This window comes from Halichoerus grypus, chromosome 3 (assembly GCF_964656455.1).
Source record: "Halichoerus grypus chromosome 3, mHalGry1.hap1.1, whole genome shotgun sequence".
NCBI classification, from domain to species: domain Eukaryota; kingdom Metazoa; phylum Chordata; class Mammalia; order Carnivora; family Phocidae; genus Halichoerus; species Halichoerus grypus.
Genome location: NC_135714.1, coordinates 105,385,012 through 105,409,044, shown reverse-complemented (window position 1 = coordinate 105,409,044; position 24,033 = coordinate 105,385,012). Strand labels below are relative to the sequence as shown.

Sequence of the window (24,033 nt, the reverse complement as noted above, 5' to 3'; positions counted from 1 at the left end):
GGTTTTCTTTGTGCCCCAACATAAGTTTGTTTTTAATATTCCAAGACCATTAGAAATGAGACCATGTTCTCTGATTTCAAGTCAAGGAAAATGTGTGTGTATGTGTGTGTGTGTGTGTGTATAGTTTAGATTTCATCATCATGTGTCTTTTTAAAGAAAGACGCATGGGTATTCTGTTCCCTGCATTCTTTCATGTCTGAGGTGATCTGTCTGTGTCCTATAGACTCAAACAGCTCCGCTGAGTCTAAACTTCTCAGATTGTCTGACAATACTTTCCTCCCTCCACAAATTTCCCTTCTTGGATTTATTGTTTCCCTTCTGTGACATTTCATTTCACAAAAGTAATATTGTCTTTAATCTACTTGATAATGTGGAGAATTATATGTTTGAAATGGTTTTTTCTACTTGTGGGCATAATTCCTACTCTGATGTGAATTAGTCATCTGTCTTACATCATAAAAATAATAATAATAACTTGAGGACTCTCTACTTGCCACTTCACATGGATTAGCTCCTTTTCCTCTTTCTTTTGTGTTCAATATCTGTGTATAGATCCCATGTTCACTCTTTCCAGAAAATGACATCCTTGAATGAAGAGAGTTCTTTCAGGACCAATTGAGACTGGTGTGGGAGGAGCCAAGGAGAAAAACTGGGACGGCAAGCATCTTGAATTCAAACATATTGTCTCAAAGTACTTTCTCAATAATTTTCAGGCCTAGGTATGTCTCCAGTTACAATGTTCCCTGCATTCAAGTTGCTATACCTCCATTTTTCTGTCCCCGTGCCCAACACGGAGTTAGGGGGCTATCTTGCTGGGGCATTGCAAAGCACCTGTGGGTGTCCATAACTCCCTAACAAACTATCCTAAAAATAATGTATGCATTTTTACATCCACATACATTTTTACATATCTGCATTTTACATACACATAATAAGTGTACTATGAGTTTCACTGATATAAAGGATGTATAGAGCACAATTTACAAAATATTCACAAAAAGATAATTATAAAAGTCTGTATAGCCAATTCCCAGAATGCTTTTATTGAGTTTTGCCAAATTTGTACCCAGCCTATAGTTGTGACCGACAAGCAAATGTGGCTCTGACACAAAAGTTGGATGATATTTGCAGTTAGTTAGTAAGTAAGATGAAAGTGAAACAGCAAAGACGCACATCTGGGAGCTTCACGCTCTCAATGGTGACTTGAGCAGCTTAGTCACTGAACCAAATAATAGATTCAAACACTAAAAGGATACTTCCTCAAGTTTTTGTACTGCAGAAGTGACACTGTTCATTTGAATCAGCATTATTAATGTTTTCTCTATCACTTTAAGTCCAAATAATAAACAAACAATAAGTGAAGTGCTAATCTCTAGCATTTGCAGGTTTTCATGGTATGATATTCCCACGATGGCTGATTTCAAACCACCAATGTGACATCACTGATCACAGGGTTGGGAGGAAATGCATGGAAGGGCACTTTCATATAATATTTTCACCAATCAAATGCAATCGATGTAAACACCTCAAGGACATAGATAATTAGAAAATATGGTAATTAAGGAGTGATGAGTTTTGAGTACTTATTACCTTTGTTTTTAACATTATTGTAAGTTTATAATTTAATGACTGTGTTTAACAATCAACTTGCAAAATTTCAAAAATTTACGAATTGGCTCTAGGCAGCGGACCATGAGCTGGCTCCTACATACCATGATAGTCTTCGGCTGCTGCGATTCCCCAACAAATCCGTTTGCCTTCTAACATCTTCCCTCTTCCTAGTGATCAGCCTGCTTGTGAGAAAAAAGGGATATGTGAGTCAGTCTGGGTACACAGCCTGACCCTGCTCCTCCCCGGCCATGTAAACCTGAATTTGACGACCTTCCAGCAGCAAATCCAAACCCCCAGATCCTGTCATTCCTGAAAGAGATCCTTGGTTTGGGCTTTTCAGGACCTAGCACCCAACTTGTAAAGCACACCAGTCATTATCAGGGGTCAGAGATGTATGTGCCAGCAGACCAAGGTCATGTCAGTTTGGTCCTAATGTCGCTGTTTCTCGCACCTATACTTGGCAGGCCTGGCTTGCGTGTGCCCAGTTTCCTTGAAGATGGCCTTTCTTATTTGTTTTACACCATTGTTATTTTGTATTATTTCAAGGAATAAACTGGGATGAAAACACATGTCCTCTGTCATCTTTTGCCAGAAGTCTGCATTTGGTCTTTAAATGTAAACATTTTCACTTGAGAGTCAGGTTCCTCTTTATAAGCAATGCCCTTGAGATACATAATCTAAAAGAGGTACCATACGAAAATTAAGTATATCAGTATCAAAATAAATGTACCTCACAAAAGAAAGTGCTGAGCATATAGGGAATGATTACAAGGGTGGGAAAAAAAACAAACAAAAAAAACGTCTATATATTAGGACATTTGCCAATCGTATACAAATCTTTAAAGAACCAGATCTTTTTAATCCCCAGCTGAAATGCATTACACACATCGTTTAACGATAAGAAAGGAGGAACTATCTACATGTGTTTCCCATATAAATGGAAGAGACAATTTTTGAGGAGGGAAAACAAGGACATTGACTCACAATCAAGTCATTCCAAAGTGGTGGAGTCTGTGGTATTTATTCTCTGTGTGTGGAACATTTACAATTAAAAAAAAAAAAAAAAAGATAGCCCACATCATTCCCACAAAGTCTATTTGCTGAAAGGAAACATGTCATTGGACTGAAGAGCTCCAGAAGAAAAACAGAGGTATGTGATTAACATTCTCAGTGTTTCTTTCTTTTTTAAATAGAGATTTCTTTCAGAACATTTTGAGATATATCCTAATATTTAACATGGGAATACTGCCCATTTGGGTGTATATTTGTTCTTCAAAATTTGCCTCCAAATGAGAGAAGAAGAAAAAAAAACAATATGATCTAGAGCAAGATAGAGAGAAAAATTTGTTTCTGGGAAGGACGTGAAAAGATCTGGGAGACGGCAACAAAGCACTCAATGTGAAGCTACTTATCAGGCCAAAAGTCGGCTATCTTCCCATAGGAAGGTGTAGGAGGGGAGCCCCGGCAAATCTTATCTTCGAAGGGAGATAGATGGTCCCTAGAGGAACAACGACTCCATCAAGTTTTCACTGAAGAGTTTCCAGATAAATAATGTCTTTCCACAAATAATTTGCTCTCGAAAGGCAGCACCCAGACATGGGAAGCAGAAGGAATGGCTAAGGGCTGTGGAATGTTCTGAACATGAACAGTAAAGAATGTCCGTCTTTGTAATTGAGAAATGAGATCACTTTGAAAAAAAGAAATGTCTAGAACCAGGGCTATTGCACAAGGAAGGCACGTTTTTGGAGCCTCAGAAAAATGCATTCTCAAGATTAATCTTTACATCTGTTTCCAGAGGCTTCATTCAAAAGTCGACACTTTTGTACAAAGAACAGTCTAGCGCTGTGACAAGCAAGCCGCGTTGCCAGCAATGTCCTAGCGACTCATAAATCTGCGGGACATAGTGCATATAGAGTGCAACCACCCTCGCTACACCCCTGCAACCTCTCCTTGCCCCCGAAATTTGGAGGCTTGGAGTAAAAAGAGAAAATAAAAGCAATATAGAGTGTGAGAAGAAAGTAGCCTAATATATAAAATGAAAGACAAAGGCAGACTGGATTATGCCAGCGAGCCATCTGCACGGCTGAAGGCTTCTTCCAGCAAAAAAGGCTCCACTGTTCCTGAATCAATTGCTTCCTATTCACAGGCTCACTGTATAGGGCTAAATTCAAAATGGCTCTCGGGAACTTCTTGCCAATCCTGTGGTCTGATTTTAGGCTCTCTTTTTCTCTTGCTTTTTAAGACCCGAGGATGTAAGTACGTATCAGTGCTGTAACCTTGCCAGCATTCACTGGAATGAGTCAAAGGGACCTGGCATTAAATCACAGGGATTCGAGCTGCTAATAAATACAGCAGGCCCCATCCATTGTTGATTAATTCTGACTGAAATCTAAACACCAAACAACAAACACTCTTCTGAACTGCGCTGGTACCCATTAGTTTGATGTGTTTATTAGACAGGGCTGTGTTCTTTCAAGTTTATTAACAACAGATTAAAAAAACTGCAAACAAATCTAGGTTTCTTTTTATGATTTAAAAGTGTGGGTACCATTTGCTAATGTTTTTAGGGTTTGACAGCAAATCCAAACAAAGCTAAAACATACCATCATGTCAAATTAAGATCCCGGTACGAAGAATGAATAGTTATTGTCAATGCGCAGCTCCCGTTATTCAACAAGTAATCAAAATTTCTACTTAAGTTTATAACTTTAAGAGTTGTCATTTTTTTTAAATCCATCTCTGAATAGAGATTTAAGGAGTGTCATAGGATGAGATGTAAAATCTCTGCAAGTGATATAATCTATTGCATACTTTTAAAGATTATGGAAGATATTTCATGGTATTTGATTATAGTTATCAGATAGCAGACTTCCTAGAGGTTAATTCTAAATTGCACCAACTAACACGTGGCCGTGAATGTGCTGTATATTATTTATTAACAGTGCTTAAAAGTGAAAAAAAATTACAAGCAAATATTCAGTGTGCAAAGATAATCAATGGTCCCTCAGTATCAAGAATTCAAGAGATCAAAGACCACAAGTACAGATTTTCAAACTTTTAATATTAACTCTGGCTAGTAAAGCCTGGGTAAATCTTTGAAAATGTCCAAGGTATAGACTTTAAACAACCTGGTAGAAGACACTAAAGTCCCAGAGAGTCTCAAAAAGCCCCAATTACTGCTATTTCAGGTTCATCAGTGGGAGCAAAGATATAGAGACATATAAGCCATATTTATAGCCCAGGAAAATTTCCATAAAGTATATTTACCTTAACTTAAGCTGTCTAAAGACTATAAATTGATTTTACCAGCTTAAAGACTCTCTCTCTATATATATATGTATATATATAGATATCTCTCTCCCTCTCTCTCTCTCTATATATATATATACATATATATATATATATCCTGTTAATAGTTTCTGCAAACCATGTAATTTTAAATAACTCTTTAAGTAATGTGTGAAGGGGGGAATAATTTTCAAGTTTTGACTAAACAGAAAATTTCTCATCAAATCTAGAGCCTTGGGAGAGCCATCATATCCTAAGGTCATGTGAGGCAACATCTTGACTTGAAAAGCCTTCCATAAGTGCATCTGCTATTGCATTCACAAAATATTTCAACCCAAATCTGTCACTGCCATATCTGGATTCTCCCCAGAGCTTCCCAGACCACCAGAGCTCAGCTCAGCAACTCCAAAATTAAATCATTACCTCTTTTAATCCTAAATCATGTCCTCTTAATTTTTACAGCATGTAAACTACTAAGCTTTTATTCTCTGCTTTTTTTTCATGAATGCATAAAAACCATGATAGTGAAGGTCGGAAGACAACTATAACAGATCATAAAATTGATTGGTCTATTCAACCCAAAGGTTACTGTTATTACGGTGGTACTGGTGGTGATTATGATTATGTGAGTCAAGAGTAATGTTTGATTTTATGACATGTATAAACAAATCCTTTTTACCAAAAGAAAGCATTGTAAACACTTCAAAGACCATATGGTATGAAAAATATTGCTTTGTGTCTAAAATGGTAAAGATCCAAGCACCTCATTAAAAAAAATGCCATATATGTTTCATCTAGTATATGCCTCCATGACTAATTGGTTGATAATCAATTGAATAGAGAGAAGAAAAGATGAGGGAAGAGGTGTAAAGAAGAGGGAAGGGGAGGGGTGAAGCAGGGAGAGGAACAAGGAAAGGAGAAGCATTTATTGAAGCATAACATAAATCAGACAATATTTTCAATCAATGATAGGTAATCATGAAAACTGAAAGAATAAAAAGACAAATGACACCAATTACCAACAGTTAATGACTAAATATTCTGCCTCTATCAATCAGAAAGTTAGCACTTTATAAAACTAAACTTCGCAGTGTCAATTTTTGGACAAATACATCAATACAATTAGTGTCTTATCTTTCAAGATAAATGCAGATAAATGCAGAAAATGGGGAATTCTATGAAAAATTCATCTAGTTTTTTTTTAATCCAATTTGAAGCAAAATTCCTCTATCTAAAAAGTAAATGGTATTTTGGGTTGGCATCTTAGGCCCTTAATTATGTAGCCCTACATAGCATTTCCAGATTTATTTCCTATGGTGCCCTGATTTTGCATTCATGTGGTTTTGTTCCTGTCCTTTGTTTTATGTACAGTGTTCTCCCTTCTATATCCATCGTCAATTCTCCAAAGTCTCCCTCAAAGGCAGCAGAGTTAATGAAAAACATATAAGCTCTGAGACGGATAACCTGATCCAGAAGAAATCTAGATAAAGGAAGGGTGAACAATAATTACATAAATTAGAATATCTTAAAATTGTAAATTTATGTACAGCTTCCTCCAAAAATTGCACCACGAGCAGGATTATTATCGATCTCTATATTCAGTCAAAAATAAGCCTTCTTGGGGTGCCTGGGTGGCTCAGTCAGTTAAGTGTCTGCCTTCGGCTCAGGTCATGGTCCCGGAGTTCTGGGATCGAGCCCCGCATCAGGGTCCCTGCTCAGAGGGGAGACTTGCTTCTCCCTCTCCCTCTGCCCCTCCCTCTGCCCCTCCCCCTGCTCTTTCTCTCTCTCCCTCCCTCTCTCTCTCTCAAATAAATAAATAAAATATTTTTTAAAAGCCTTCTTTTAGACCTATTAATTATTTATTGAGTTCCTACCATATTCTGAGTATTATGCCCCCAACATCAAGGTGTTATAACTGCCACCCTTTCCTGATCCCCAGGTGTGTTCTAAACTACCCCTTTGAACCACTCTGACACTTAACACATTCTGCCTTTTTTGGTGTTTGGGTTTTGTTGTTTGCTTGCTTGTTGTTATTTACTTTTCGTGTCCCACTATATTAAAAAGCCCTCAAAACCAAGGTATTTGTCTTTAGAGGTCCCAAATGTCCAGCCCCTGGCACATAGAGAATGCATGGTGATCATTCGTTGAATTAAGACACAAAGCTGAGGGGTGCCTGGGTGGCTTAGTCGGTGAAGCATCCAACTCTTGGTTTCAGCTCAGGTCATGATCTCACAGCAGTCATGGGATCGAGCCCATGTCCAGCTCTCAGCTCAGTGTGGAGTCTGCTTCAGATTCTCTCCCCCTCCTTCCCACTCTCCCTCTCTTTCTCTCTCAAATAAATAAATAAAACATTTTTAAAAAAAGATACAAAGCTGACTTTTAGAGAATGAGATTCAGAATAAAAAATCCACTTTAGCACCACGAGCAGATAGTTAAAGCCCAAATCACAAAACATGGGAAAGGATTTCCGAAAGCAATGGGGGTGCAACAAGTTAAAATGAGGAGAACCTGTGAAAAGGACTCTAGAGGTACTTAAAGAGCCAGCAAAGTAGTCTTCTCGGAGGCAAGGAGCACACTGCAGTACAAAACCTAAATCCCATTTTTGCAAGCGTGTGTTCTGCCTGGTCTCAGGAATTTCCCTGTGCCTGGTTCCAAAAAGCAAAGGAGAAGGGGACCAATGGGAAGCCACACAAACAGGCCATATTTGCAGAAAGTAACGAAGGAAGAAGCAAAACTGCACTGGAAAGAAACAGACACATACCCTAGGGTCCTCCCCAAATAGCTGCCCATCTCCATAAGAAAAGTAAAGGCTAATCAAAAGCCTGAGCTATAATACAGATTCCAATTATCCTGGAACCAGCCCTGACCACTGCCCTGTGTGAGCCTCTTACAGAGAGTTCACCCCAGAACAATTCACCTCATCCAAAGACAGGTTATCAGAAAAGAACATGTACAACATCAACTCAAAAATACTTCACAGAAAAGGAGGAAAGGAGCAGGAAATACAAATTACAAACACAGACCGGTTTCCAGGAAAATTTGTCACTGAGGAGATAAGTAGCATGACTAGACATTTTCACCATTAATTTGAAAACCTCAAGGAAGTAAGAGCTTCTATTATGCTAGAGTGAAAAGCCGTAGATATGAAATGCAAGAACCCAAGGAACCGTGAAACTACTGGAGAAAATGGAACATGAACCTACAGCTCAAGGAAGGAATGGAGGAAAGAATGAGATTATTGCAGAATGAAGAGATCAACAGGATTAGGAAAGAAAATGATACATAAGGAAAGTAGTGAAAAGAAATTTTTCAGATCCCAAGGAAGAAAACTAAAATAATGGAACCACAGATACTGTTAAATATAATTCAAGAAACCTTTCTGAAATGAAAGAGAATTTGAATCTACATGCTAAGGAGTACAATGTGTCCCAAGAAAAATTGGCTCGTAACTATCAACAAGTAGATAGTAACTAATAAAATTTAAAGAAAAAAAAAGTAGGCATTGGGAATTCAGGCAAAAATACCAAGTGACTTATAACAGAGAAAAATTCAATCTGGCATACTTTGCAAAAGCAAGATAGAGCTAAACAATAGTGAAGCCCATTTATAGTAGAAGATAGTGAAGATGTAGCTATACCACATCTAGAAGACAGAGTAGCTACATCCAGAAAATCATCAAGGAAAGAAAGTGAGCCTATGATTTTTCAAACTATCAATCAAGTATAAAGACAACAGACTATCCTGCACATGCAAAAAATCAAGAAATATTCCTCAAGATTATCTAGCCCCCTTTTCATTAAAGGAGACTCTGGACAAAGTGGTTCAGGGCAGATTGTTTCAGGTATGGAAATGAATAAGGAGCCGTGAGTTTGAATTTGAATTGTGGCGAAGTATAGTGAACCAGTCCCTGTCCGCCAGACCTAAGATACATGCAGTTATATAAACCAAATTGGACTTTAGTATGCTGTTCTTCTATTCCAATACTGTAGGGTCCAGGATCAAATAACCACTGCCAAAGATCCCTGCAGATCAAACCATCCCATGAACTCTTTCCAACCTTGTTGCCAAGTTTGGTAACTACACTGCCTGATGGCCCTGATTCCTTCACACATTCCTCCTTGAAATCAGGTGGACCATTTCAATAACACTAGCTCACGCCTTACTTCCTGGACGGCAACCACTACAGAGCTGTTGCTGCCACTGCCCCAATGACGGGCCCTCACTGCCCTATTTCTCAAAGCCTGGTAAAGAGAGTATATTCCGGGCCCTTTAGGATATACAGTGAAGAAGTGAGTGAGTGGGTCATATATGATTAATCCACTCCTAAATTTTTGGAGCCCTTCATCAATTGTTACCAAGGATTTTCTGGCATCTTGATTTCATTTAGTTTAGAAGGACACTCAGGTTTCAAGCCAACTAACTAAGACAGTTTGAACCAGCCCCCAAATTCTCAAGCTTGCCTTGCATTCAGAATGTCTAGTAAGTGAACCCATATCAGTGCAATGAGCCTGAAAATTATGTGCTTCCCTTCCTGCTCTAGCATCATTATATTCTGTCACATGCCTTTTCCCCAGATTTCCTCTGACATATTACCTAAATTTTGGAATGATTTTGTTACATAAATATCTCATTCCTGGTCATATCTGTACTTGTCTCCCTAAGTCATATTGGGATTTGTAGGTGTAAAGAGACCAAGGGGTGATAGAGGTAGGGTATGTGGGGACCAGACAACCCTTCATGAGCTAACTGCCTCAAATGAGGCACCACTAGCCTTACCAGACAGGTAAGGAGGAATACCACTGCTCGTTAGGGCAGCACAGACTGATTTGGTGATTCAAGGCATTAAGATTCACTCAAATCTACACCAAAGGCCGTATTTCAAGTCTCAGGCTTCACTTTTACCTATTAATATCTTATGTTCTTATAAGAGATCTGGCAAGAATATGAAGTCCTCTCCTATTGGAACCCACAGGCTCATATTCCTTTTCTCAGCTACGCTAGCCTTTCAACTACAAGATAACAGATTTATTTAGAGCAGTCAAAGAAGATCCCTGGACCCAGGTTCTTGAGCTAAGTATTTAGAGCTTGCCACTGTTTTCTTCAACATTCTCTAGCACAGCCAGAGGCAACTATCCTACCTCATCTTGAATTTTTCATTAGTATCCCAATGATTTAACATAATAATAGATACTTGGTCAGACAAAACACACATTTAATATAATACCTAGTTTGAGGATATCACAATGGTATTTTAAGTAGCTTTTTTGCCACTATATGCTATGAACTACTAGTATTTCATTTTCCAATGGCAACCAGATAGTAAATGCATTCAAATCCAGCCAGGTCAGATAACAAATACCAATTTCTTGTCTTTAAAGGCCTAATGCCATAACCCCACTCTTACTATTAAATATTGTATCCATGGAGGTTCAACCCAAGAAACAAAAAATGTTCTAGTTATTGTAACAATAAAATATTTAATTCAGGGAATGAGCTGCTTTTGAAATCATTGGAATGTCTAAAACATCAGGAGTTAGGAGTCTGCCTCCGGAAATATTGAATTCAAAAACATATCACAGTGGCTGTACTCTAGAAATCAGAAAGCCTCAGCAGCTGCCTCTCAAAAACTCATAAAATGGGTGATCAAACACTAGGACACTGAATGCAGCTCTACAAATATTGCAGCTTCAACCTTTAAGTTACACAGGTCAAAGAGAGTTTCAGTAGGCTGCCCAACGACTTCAATCCCAGAAACGAGTAGACCCACGAAAATCAATTCCAGCCTCTTAAAATTCCTCCTGGCATTCATGTCTCCATGACCTTGATTGCCATTAGAGGTAGCAAAATGACTTCTGCCTCACTTCCTCTCTTCCAAATAACACAAAAGTGCATCTAATTGGCAAAATCTGGTTGGCATCGAGAATCCTATTGGGCAAAATTCCAGAGGCAGAGCAGACTCCCTGGAGACCACATGTCAAAGGTATGCTAAAAGATAGAGCCTGGGTCATGATAAGTCATAAGACAGCCTGAGGGTTTTTCACCCTGTATGACAGACAGGCCAAATGTGAACCCCATTGCTTTCTGCAGTCTCTGCAACCTTACCACCACTACCACCCACCGCCATTTACCTAATTCACACCCACCTCTGACCACCACTTGGTCTTTTAATTTCTTACTTCAACCTCTTATAGGAAAAGGCATATTCTGAGCATATCTACCACACTATTCAATCACTCATTCCATTAGTTTAGCCCAGATTATGCCAATAAAATAGTGATCAGAAATGTAACCAAAGCCAGCCAGCACTGACAAATTTTGGCATAAACCTAACTAAGGTCCAGTTTAGGATTCTGAAAATATGAAGCCATTACCAAATAGTGGAAGAAGATGTAAGAGGAGCATATGTCTATGAGCGAATGGCCTATTTATCTCCGACATAAAAATAGGGGGTCATTAGTAATGTTAATATAACATGGATTCTCGTACTTGTGTGAGTTCCAAGCTCCAAGGTATATATCTAAAGATCTTCACACCTCCACAGGACTTAAGAAAAAGGAAGGATTTTAACAATCATCTTGTCCAAGCTTTACCCAAGTAAACCTAGGGTACTATATATATAATATCTCGATATAGTATCATCTTGAAAACAGTCCAGCAATTAAAATTTCAAAATGCTTTATTTATTTATTCAACCTCTTAAAGAAATATCAAAAGGAAAACTGTATTCTTTTTTTTAAAATTTTATTATGTTATGTTAGTCACCATACAATATATCATTAGTTTTTGATGTAGTGATCCACGATCCATTGTTTTTGTATAACACCCAGTGCTCCATGCAGTACGTGCCCTCCTTAATACCCATCACCGGGCTAACCAATCCCCCCTCCCCCCTCCCCTCTAAAACCCTGTTTGTTTCTCAGGTCCATAGTCTCTCATGGTTCATCTCTCCCTCCAACCCCCCCCCCCACTTTTCCCTTCCTTCTCCTAATGTCCTCCATGCTATTCCTTATGTTCCACAAATAAGTGAAACCATATGATAATTGACTTTCTCTGCTTGACTTATTTCACTTAGCATAATCTCCTCCAGTCCCATCCATGTTGATGTAAAAGTTGGGTATTCATCTTTTCTGATGGCTGAGTAATATTCCATTGTATATATGGACCACATCTTCTTTATCCATTCATCCATTGAAGGGCATCTCAGCTCTTTCCACAGTTTGGCTATTGTGGACATTGCTGCTATGAACATTGGGGTGCATATGGCCCTTCTTTTCACTACATCTGTGTCTTTGGGGTAAATACCCAGTAGTGCAATTGCTGGGTCATAGGGTAACTCTATTTTTAAATTTTCTGAGGCACCTCCACACTGTTTTCCAAAGTGGCTGTACCAACTTGCATTCCCACCAACAGTGTAAGAGGGTTCCCCTTTCTCCACAACCTCTCCAACATTTGTTGTTTCTTTCCCTGTCCATTTTTGCCATTCTAACTGGTGTGAGGTGGTATCTCAGTGTGGTTTGGATTTGGATTTCCCTGATGGCTAATGATGATGAACACTTTTTCTTTTTCTTTTTTTTTTTTTTTAAGATTTTATTTATTTATTTGACAGAGAGAGACACAGCGAGAGAGGGAACACAAACGGGAAGTGGGAGAGGGAGAAGGAGGCTTCCCGCCAAGCAGGGAGCCTGATGCGGGGCTCGATCCCAGGACCCTGGGACCATGACCTGAGCCGAAGGCAGACGCTTAAAGACTGAGCCACCCAGGTGCCCCGGCGATGAACATTTTTTCATGTGTCTGTTAGCCATTTGTATGTCTTCTTCAGAGAAGTGTCTTTTCATATCTTCTGCCCACTTTTTGACTTGATTATTTGTTTTTTGGGTGTTGAGTTTGAGAAGTTCTTTATAGATTTTGGGTACCAGCCCTTTATCTGTAGTGTCATTTGCAAATATCTTCTCCCATTCTGTGGGTTGCCTCTTTGTTTTGTTGACTGTTTCCTTTGCTGTGCAGAAGTTTTTTATCTTGATGAAGTCCCAAAAGTTCATTTTTGCTTTTGTTTCACTAGCTTTTGGAGATGTATCTTGAAAGAAGTTGCTGTGGCCAATGTCAAAGAGGTTACTGCCTATGTTCTCCTCTAGGATTTTGATGGATTCCTGTCTCACATTGAGGTCTTTCATCCACTTTGCGTTTATCTTTGTGAATGGTGTTAGAGAATGGTCGAGTTTCATTCTCCTGCATGTGGCTATCCAATTTTCCCAGCACCATTTATTGAAGAGACTGTCTTTTTCCCATTGCATATTTTTTTCCTGCTTTGTCAAAGATTATTTGACCATAGAGTTGAGGGTCCATATCTGGGTTCTCTATTCTGTTCCATTGGTCTATATGTCTGTTTTTGTGCCAGTACCATGCTGTCTTGGTGATCACAGCTTTGTAATATAGCTTGAAATTGGGCAATGTGATGCCCCCAGCTTTGTTTTTCTTTTTCAACATTTCCTTGGCGATTCAGGGTCTTTTCTGATTCCATACAAATTTTAGTATTGTTTGTTCCAGCACTTTGAAAAATGTCATTGGAATTTTGATCGGGATGGCATTGAAGGTATAGATTGCTCTGGGTAGCATAGACATTTTAACAATGTTTATTCTTCCGATCCATGAGCATGGAATATTTCTCCATCTTTTTGTGTCTTCTTCAATTTCTTTCATGAGTGTTTTGTAGTTCCTAGAGTACAGATCCTTTACCTCTTTGGTTAGGATTATTCCAAGGTATCTTATGGTTTTTGGTGCTATTCCATTTGGTAAATGGAATCGTTGCTCTAATTTCTCTTTCTACAGTTGCATTGTTAGTGTATAAGAAAGCAACTGATTTCTGTGCATTGATTTTGTATCCTGCCACATTACTGAATTGCTGGATGAGTTCTAGTAATTTGGGGGTGGAGTCTTTTGGGTTTTCCACATAAAATATCATGTCGTCTGTGAAAAGAGAGAGTTTGACTTCTTCTTTGCCAATTTGAATACCTTTTATTTCTTTTTGTTGTCTGATTGCTGTGGCTAGGACTTCTAGTACTATGTTGAACAACAGTGGTGAGAGTGGGCACCCTTGATGTGTTCCTGATCTTAAGGGAAAGGCTCTCAGCTTTTCCCCATTGAGGATGATATTAGCTGTGGGTTTTTCATAGATGGATTTTATGAACTTGAGGAATGTTCCCTCTATCCCTATACTCTGGAGAGTTTTAATCAGGAAAGGATGTTGTATTTTGTCAAATGCTTTTTCTGCATCAATTGAGAGGACCATATGGTTCTTCTGCCTCCTCTTATTAATGTGTTCTATCACATTGATTGATTTGCGAATGTTGAACCACCCTTGCATCCCGGGGATAAATCCCACTTGGTCGTGGTGGATGATCCTTTTAATGTATTGTTGGATCCTATTAGCTAGGATTTTGTTTAGGATTTTGGAATACATATTTATCAGGGATATCGGTCTGAAATTCTCCTTTTTGATGGGGTCTTTGCCTGGTTTGGGGATTAAGGTAATGCTGGCCTCATAGAATGAGTTTGGAAGTTTTCCTTCTGTTTCTATTTGTTGAAACAGCTTCGGTAGAATAGGTATTATTTCTTCTTTGAATGTTTGGTAGAATTCCCCAGGGAATCCATCAGGCCCTGGACTCTTGTTTTTTGGGAGGTTTTTGATCACTGCTTCAATCTCGTTACTGGTTATTGGCCTATTCAGGTTGTCAATTTCTTCCTGTTTCAGTCTTGGCAGCTTATAGGTTTCCAGGAAGGCCTCCATTTCATCCAGATTGCTCAGTTTATTGGCATATAGTTGTTGGTAATAATTTCTAATAATTGTTTCTATTTCCTTGGTGTTAGTCGTGATCTCTCCCCTTTCATTCATAATTTTATTAATTTGGGTCCTTTCTCTTTTCTTTTGGATAAGTCTGGCCAGTGGTTTATCAATCTTATTAATTCTTTCAAAGAACCAACTTCTAGTTTCGTTGATCTGATCTACTGTGTTTCTGGTTTCTAATTCATTGATCTCTGCTTTAATTTTAATTATTTCTCTTCTAATGCGTGGCATTGTTTGTTGTTTTTTCTCTAGTTCTTTAAGGTATAGAGTTAGTTGGTGAATTCGGGATTTTTCTATTTTTTTGAGTGAGGCTTGGATGGCTATGTATTTCCCCCTTAGGACCGCCTTTGCAGTATCCCACAGGTTTTGGACCAATGTATTTTCGTTCTCATTGATTTCCATGAATTGTTTAAGTTCTTCTTTGATTTCTTGGTTGACCCAAACATTCTTGAGCAGAGTGATCTTTAGTTTCCAAGTGTTTGAATTTCTGCCAAATTTTTTCTTGTGATTGAGTTCCAGTTTTAGAGCATTGTGGTCTGAGAATATGCAGGGAATAATCTCAATCTTTTGGTATTGGTTGAGACCTGATTTGTGACCCAGTATATGGTCTATTCTGGAGAAAGTTCCATGCGTGCTCGAGAAGAATGAGTATTCTGTTGTTTTAGGGTGGAATGTTCTGTAAATATCTATGAGGTCCATCTGGTCCAATGTATCATTCAAAGCTCTTGTTTCCTTGTTGATTTTCTGCTTAGATGATCTGTCCATTGCTGAGAGTGGAGTACTGAGGTCTCCTACAATTAACGTATTGTTATCAATATGACTCTTTATTTTGGTTAACAGTTGGCTTATGTAGATGGCTGCTCCCATGTTGGGGGCATAGATATTTACAATTGTTAGATCTTCTTGTTGGATAGACCCTTTAAGAATGACATAGTGTCCTTCTGTGTCTCTTATTACAGACTTTAGTTGAAAATCTAATTTGTCTGATATAAGAATTGCTACCCCAGCTTTGTTTTGAGGTCTGCTGACATGGAAGATGGATCTTCATCCCTTCACTTTCAGTCTGGATGTATCTTTAGGTTCATAATGAGTCTCTTGTAGGCAGCATATGGATGGGTCCTGTCTTTTTATCCAATCTGCCACCCTGTGCCGTTTTATGGGAGCGTTTAGGCCATTCACGTTGAGAGTGATCATTGAAAGATATGAATTAATTGTCATCATGTTGCCTGTGAAGACATTGTTTTTATAGATTGTCCCTGTAAATTTCTGTTGTATATCACTCTTGGGGTCTTTCTCTTTTTATAGAACCCCCCCTTAATATTTCTTGCAGGGCCGGCTTAGTGGTCACATATTCTTTCAGCTTCTGCCAATCGTGGAAGCTCTGCATCTCTCCATCCATTCTAAATGAAAGCCTTGCCGGATAAAGTATTCTTGGCTGCATGTTCTTCTCATTTAGTACCCTGAATATGTCTTGCCAGGCCTTTCTGGCTTGCCAGGTCTCTGTGAATAGGTCTGACGTTATTCTGATGTTCCTCCCTCTGTACGTAAGGAATCTCTTCCCTCTAACTGCCCTTAAGATGGTTTCCTTGGTTATAAGATTTGCAACTTTTACTATTACATGCCGGGGTGTTGGCCTGTTTTCCTTGATCTTGGGAGGGGGTCCTCTCTGCCTCTAGGACTCGAATGTTTGTTTCATTCCCCAGATTAGGGAAGTTCTCAGCTACGATTTGCTCAAATACATCTTCTAGTCCTCTCTCTCTCTCCACTCCCTCCGCGATTCCAATTATTCTGACATTGGAACGCTATATGGTGTCACTTATTTCTCTGATTCTATTTTCATGGATTCTGAGTTGTTTTTCCCTGGCCTCCTCTTTTCCCTTTTTATCTATTATATTGTCTTCCAGGTCGCTTATTCTCTCTTCTGCCTCAGTTACCCTAGCTGTTAGATTATCTAGATTGGATTGGATCTCATTGATAGCATTTTTAAGTTCTGCCAATTCACCTTTTATTTCTGCCCTTAGAGACTCTATGTTGCCATTAATTGATTTCTCCATTCTAGCCATTGTCTTCACAATTGCTAGCCTGAATTCCATCTCCGACATCTTGGTTATATCTGCATCCATTTGTAAATCTGCAGCATAAGTCATAATCTCTGAGTCTTTCCTGTTTTGGGGGCTCCTCCTCCTAGTCATTCTGTTGATGGGTGTTTGAGGGAATGTATGGCATCCAAATTATTGACCAGAACCCAAGCAAGATGCACCTGTTTTCTTGGGACTTTAGGGTTGCTGGCCTCTTGTTTTCCCAGCCTGTCTTCTGCGGGAGGGGCCTGCCGCACTGTTACTCAGGCAACCCTGTTTGGGCAGAGTTGCCCTGTACCCCTGTGGCAGGGGATGGGCTCAGTGGGAATCAGTTTTGGGGGCTTTTGTTCTCTGGCGCCTTTCCCTGGTGGCTTTCCACATCTCTTCCGCCAGTCAGAGCAGAAGAGACCGTTTCCAACCCTCTGCCTCAGAGCAGAGAGATCGCAGTCTGTTCTTCAGTGAGCTCTCCAGGCCACACTGTCTCCGTTTCTGTCCGTGCTGCTATAAACTACCGGGTCCTGGGTTGTACGCCCCTCCGCAGCGCTCCCAGTCCTGCCTCCAGGTCGGGGCACGTCTCTGCCCTTTGTGCTTCTAAAACCACCAGCCGCTCCCAGTTCAGGCATGCGCGACCCCGCCGCTCAGGGTTTCCACCCCGAGGGCTGCCCTAAAGTCCTTTCCCTGCCGCTACCAATCTGCGAGTCTGTGCCCCGTCCGCAGCGCACAAGGCTGTCGCTCACCCGCGGTGTAGGATCCCCACGGCCAGGCACCCTCCCGCTGCCATTTATCCTCCGATATCTGCCTGCAGAATCACAGCTCCCTGCTTCGTACCTCAAAACCAACTGCCTGCGATATTCTGTTTGTAGAGATCCAGATCTTCTTACATCTCAGGCTGGTTTCATGGGTGTTCAGAGTGGTCTGGTAGATATCCAGCTCAATTCCGGGGACCAGTTGAAATAGGGTCCCCTACTCCTCCGCTATCGCCCCCCCCCCAGGAAAACTGTATTGTTTTTATACAAAAATTGTCCAAAAAGAAATTATCTGTCCCCTTACTGCCTTCATTAATATTCTATACATACTTAGCAATTATTCCCCTAATTTCTTACCATCAACAACCATCAAAAACAAACACCCAAACCTTCTCCTGCCCCTCTCCTATTTATTAAAAGATCCACTTTGCCTGTTTTTATTAGTGTTTCTCTCTATTTTTCCCAAAGCTCAGAAATCCTAGGAGTTGATTAGCCAACAAAACTTATTCCTCACTGGGAAATGTTTTGAATGATTATACACGAAAAATTGGGGGACCTTGCTGCCTATGTATATATTCATAAAATTAGGCCTATGTTACCCCCAATGATCGAATAGAAAACCAAAACTTGAATAATTGGTTTTTGAGCATTTTACATACTAAGCCAATGGATGTGAGTTCCTGCTTCTTAGAAAAACTGAATTGCCAAAAAAGGAAAACTAATTAGAAACAATTTTTGGATTTGAACTAAATCAGCAGGTAAACTGCTGTATTGCTACCGATAGCCAAATCACAAAAGCACAGAAAAAAGCATTTCTCCTTGACTTGGTCCAAGAAAAATGGGAAAATATCCAATGACACAATTTGTAGTCAGTTCAAGAGGTTTCATCTAAGATTGATGTGTAAATCTCCATTTAGGTTATTTCTCAGTTAGTAAAGAGAGAGAGAGGGATAGAGAGTAAACATTTGTTAGTGATGGCCCTTAGCAAAATGTTTTCCTTAAAGGCAAATTCTATCTCCATGTCTATTTCAGAAGAGCCTGTAGACTGGCATATCAACCTCAATGAATTCATGAGAAGCCAGTTATTTAGTCAAACAAGAAAGGGCAAATATGATGCGATCCATTCCAGAAACCACAGAAAAGGCAGAAAAATGAATGGATTCTGGTTCATGCAAGAAAGGAATTTATTAATGTCAAAGAGAGAAACTTGAATCTAATCCTCAAAAGAAAATTATACATAGCAAACTGTACATCTCTAATACATGTTACTCATAAAAGTACGAGTTAAAAATAAAAGCTTAAAGTATTTCCTAATATTTTAGTTTGTGCATAAATAAGAACTAATCTCTTAGTGGAAAGAATAATGGTTGGGATATAGTAGGAGATCTGATTGGCCTCCAGACTCACAATTAAATAGTTGTATACGAAAGGTTCTATCTCTTAACTTGGTCAGCTAGTTAGTAATGCAATTATCCATTTTTAGATAAGAACATGGATAACAATTGAAGGTTTTTAATGATGGAAAAACTCGGTATAACTAATAGTATAACCAATAATTTCCGTAGTTCTCCTCAAACTTGAAATCCAAACTCCTTACTGTGTCCTAGGTAGTACGGCATAATTAGAAAATACTCTAACACAAAAAACTACCCTATGACCAACTGCAGTGGAAGTAAAAATAGTCACTTGTTTTCTCCTATAGCTGGTATGTTGCCTTAGTGAAATATGTCTATCCAGTAGGGGATGGAGAGTGTCCTATTCAGAAACCATCGGGTAGCTATATTCCCCATTAGAAAATCAGAACATGAAAAACACAGACATTGTAATACAACAAAACAAAACAAAACAAAAAGAGCAAAGGACATAAAGAGGATTTTCGCATAAAAGAAAACTCAAATAGTTAATAAACTTATGAAAAAGTGTTCAATCTCATTAATAATCAAAGAAAAGCAAATTATAAAGAAACAAGAGGCTTTTGGGTCTCTTATATTAGCCATTTAGATTGGCTAAAACTTTTTAAATGCTGCTATGTGTATGGTGGGACCGACACCTCCATGCTCTGCTGGTCGGGCCTGCAAATGAGTAAAACCTTCCTGCAAAGCAAACTGACAATGTCTTGATGTCTACAATATTCAGTAATTATACTTCTAAGAGTCTATCCAAGAAAAAGAGTGAAGAGATATATGATTTTTTAACTTTAAGGTTTAATGTAGTATTACTTATTTTAGTAAAAAATGAAGAACCTAAAACTGCAAATGTTTGGCTATCAGGGAATAGTTAATGAGACACTAAATGATACAATATGCAGCCAAAAAAATTCACACAATAATATGTTTGAGTGTCATAATTGAGAAAGAAATGTTTTAAAGACTAATGTGTGATGTTAACAAACTGGAATTTAAATAAAAACTTGAAAAAAAAGACTAATGTGGGAGGTATACAACAATAAGCAACAAAGCTTTACTAAGATACACTCAAAATAAGTGATCAGAATATTGAGATGGGACTATTTCTCACAGTGTGGAAGGGCTAAGAAGACAGATATTCAAACTCTTGGTGATCAAAGGGGTATGGATTCTAGTGGATCTCCTTCTGGGTGACTGGATTGCTGAAGGAGTGTGTCTTAAGAAGTAAGGTGGTCAAAAATAAACAGGGCATCATAAGAACTAAAGTTAACCTGTATGCAATTTCAATTTCCAAAACTGAATTGAGGTGATACTAGAATGCTAGTGATCACAGAAGAAGAAACTAGAAGAAGAAACTACAAATACTTTTAGGAGAAAACCAACATTATCCCAGGCCTAGAAAAAACCTAGCAAACAAAGAAAAAAAAAGTATCTTTAAATAACAATTAGAATGAAAACTAAATTCCCAACAGAAACAATGGAATATATTCAAAATTATGAAAGAAAAGACCACCAATCCAGAATCCTATACTCATAGAAAATATCATTTCAGAAAGATGAGGGAAAAAAGAGTAAAAGAGAGAGAGAGAATTCTCCTGTATTTTCTTCTAAAAGTTTTAAAGATTGAGATGTTTGATCTACCTGGAATTGATTTTTGTGAATGGTGTGAGGTAATATTCCAATTCCATAATTTTCATTTTGATAGCCAATTATCTCAGAACAATTATGAAAAATATACCCTTTTCCTACTAAGGGTACTCCACCATTATCATAAATCAAGTATCCATGTATAGATAGGTCTATTTCCGAGCTCTTTTTTTGTTGTTCCACTGATCTGCTTATTTCTGTGATCATACCAAACTAATTTTACTACGATAGTATATTTGGTACTAAATCACTGCACATTACTCTTCATCAAAGATATCTTAGCTCTTCAGGATCTTAGCACCTGTACACAAATACTGAACTCAGCTTGTCAGTTTTCAAAAAACAAGAAACCTATTGGAAGTTTGATTCTTCCAATCCTTGAGCATGATAAATGTCTCATTTTATTAACATCTTTTGTCTTTCAATTTATAATTTTTTTCCATGAAGATCTCACACACAGTTTATAAGATTTATTTCTAGGTACTTGATACTCTCACAGTACTATAAATGACATTTAAAAAAATTTCACTTGTTAAATGCTTCTTGTTCATTTATAGAAAAACAATTTTGAGATGTTTTCTTATAAAACTGGCAATTTAACTGTGGATTCATGGGAATTGTCTAGCTATACAATTAGATCATCTCCAAATAACAGCAGTTTTCTTTCCTTCTTCCTATCTTTATAAAATTTATTTCTTTTTCTTGCCTTAATAGACTAAGGTTACCAATACAATGTTAAAGCATTCTTGTTTCATTCCCAATAGTGTTGAGGATGTTTTCAATATTTCACAATTTACCATTATATTTAGTATAGTTTTTGTGTCACCCTTTATCAGGAATATGCCTTCAATTCTCACGTTGCTAAGTTTTTTATCATAATTGGATGTTGAATTTTATCAAATACTTTTTCTTTCTCATTGAAATGATTATATGACTTCTTTTCTTCAAACTGTTAGACATTAATGGGTTTTCTTTTTGTTTAAGATTTTATTTATTTATTTGAGAGACAGAGAGAGAAGAGTGCACAAGCGAGAGGAAGGGGCAGAGGGAGAGAAGAAAAGGGATTGAATCTCAAGCACACTCCCCGCTGAGTGCGTAGCCCAACAGGGGCCTCAATCTCACGATCCTGAGATCATGAGCTGAGCCGAAATAAGAGTCAGATGCTTAATTGACTGAGCCACCCAGGCACTCCCAACATTAATTGATTTTCTAATGCTAAACAAAATTTACACTCAGAGACAATTCCCAACTTGGTCATGAAGTTTTTTTCTAATACATTGTTGGAGTCAGGTTTACTGAGATTTTGCTTAAGAATCTAGTATGTATGTTTATGAATGAGTTTGACCAGTCATTTTTATTCTTTATTCTCTCTTTGTTAAGTTTTTGTTGCCAGGGTTATGCTAGACTCATAAAATAAGTAACTGATTTCCTGATTTTTATATGCTTTGGAGTAATTTGCACAATAATGGAATTATTAATGCCCTAAGTGTTTTGCAAGAACTCTTCAATTTAAAAAGTCTGGTCCTTGTGATTTCTTTGTAGGAAGATATTTTAGCTACTGGTTTGGTATCTTTAATGGTTATGATATTATTCCAGTTTTCTCTTTCTTCTTGAGTCAGTTTTCCAGTGCATTTGACCATTTTATATAAGTTTTCAACATTTTTGGCATAAAGTTCTTGAGAACAGCTTTTTATTATTTGTTGTTATTTACAGCATCAGATACCCATTGCCCTTTCTATACTTATTATTAGATATTTGCGTGTTCTCTCTTTTTTCACCTTGATTAACCTAACCAGATATTTGTCAATTTAGTCTCTGAAAAGTATAGGACATTTACTTTATTAATATTCCCTATTGAATTTTATTTACTGTTCCATGTATATTTCTGTGGTATTACTTCCTTTCTCCTGTTTTCTTGAGGGCTAGTCTGCTGTTACTTCCCTAATTTCTTGAGATGGAACTTTATTCATTAATTTTTATCCCTTCTTTTACAATGAAAGCATTTAAGACTATAAACATCTTACTAAGTAGTAATAGAGCTGAACATTACTGTATTTTATATGTTGTATTTTTTACAATGTACAGTTCTTAATAATTTCTAAAATCTATCATGATTTTTATTTGCCTCATGAAGTATTTAGAAGTATTTTTTCTTTATTTTTAAAAATATGGAGTTTTTCTAGTTATGTTTTTGCTATCAATTTCTAACAATTGCTTGGTTGTCAGAGAATGTGATCTGTGTAACATCCAGCTTTAAAATTTATTGGAACTTGTTTTACAACCCAATGTGTAGCTAGTTTTTATAAATGTTCTGTGTTTTTAACTGTATACTGCCTGTAAAGAGACTCTTATCAGTTTTCTTTAAAAATGCTTTTATTTTATCTTCACTTTTGAATGATAGTTTTCACTAGATAAAGAATTCTAGGTTGACAGTTATTTTCTCAGAAGATATTATTCCACCTAGCTAGTATATATTCAGGCTGCATATCCACATAAGGTTGACTATGGTTACAAATTCTTAAGAGATTTTTTTTCCCCCTTTACCGGCATCAAGGTTTGAGGCATATTTTCTTCAAGTTCTCACTTGGAAGTGGGAAAAAAGGAAGGTTGTATTCATCCTTATTCAGACGGTGTAGTCCTTAGAATCTCAACTTTATGGATACCCCTCCTCATAGGCAACTTGGGTAGGCCCTGGGCTTTGACCTCCATCCTCTGAGCTTGAGTTCAGTAAGTACCTTCAAAGTGAAAGCCATCTTCACTGCTGTGTTTACCTCTGATTTCCTCCTTTTACTCAGTACCTATGCTGAATATCCTCTTACGGTATTAGCACATGATTGTGTTCCAGAATTTTTTATCCGTCATTTTAAATTGTTTTCAGAGGAAGGGTTTATTCTGGTCCCTAGAATATCATGTTAGAGAAACAAAATTGTTTCCAATCAGTTTTTAGTACCCCACTTTTAATATGAACAAACAACCAAAGATCATCGACTTTTTTTTTTTTCTGAGAGAGAGAGAGAAGTGGGTGGGGAGGGGCAGAGGGAGAGAGAGAATCTTAAGCAGGCTCTATACCCAGTGCAGAGCCCAACACAGGGCTCGATCTCACAACCCTGGGATCATGACCTGAGCCAAAAACAGGAGTCAGATGCTTAACTGACTGAGCCACTCAGGTGCCCTGAGATCATAAGACTTTTGAGGAAAATCTCTATATTGAAAGATGTAGGCAGATACAAATGGGGTGGGGGGGAGAAGCTTGGAAAAAACGGTAATCATTCAGGCAACAAAAGAAAACTGCAAAACCATTAATATCCTCAGAAACAGAAGAAAAGATGTTTTATCTCTGAAACAAAAACAATTTAAATAGATATGTCAATAGAACCTAAAAGAACTCTGGAAATTTTTAAAAATCTTTTAGTAGA

General features: G+C 38.0%; 1 long non-coding RNA gene across 2 annotated transcripts in view; it reads right to left on the bottom strand.

Moving 5' to 3' along the window:
* The window catches only part of LOC118540564 (uncharacterized), a 213,238-nt gene that overhangs the window by 78,866 nt on the left and 110,339 nt on the right, over nucleotides 1-24,033 (bottom strand). For both annotated transcript variants that reach the window (XR_013446158.1, XR_013446159.1), the window contains one exon: nucleotides 1,713-1,790. This is a non-coding gene — a long non-coding RNA (uncharacterized LOC118540564). The remainder of the gene's footprint in view (nucleotides 1-1,712; nucleotides 1,791-24,033) is intronic.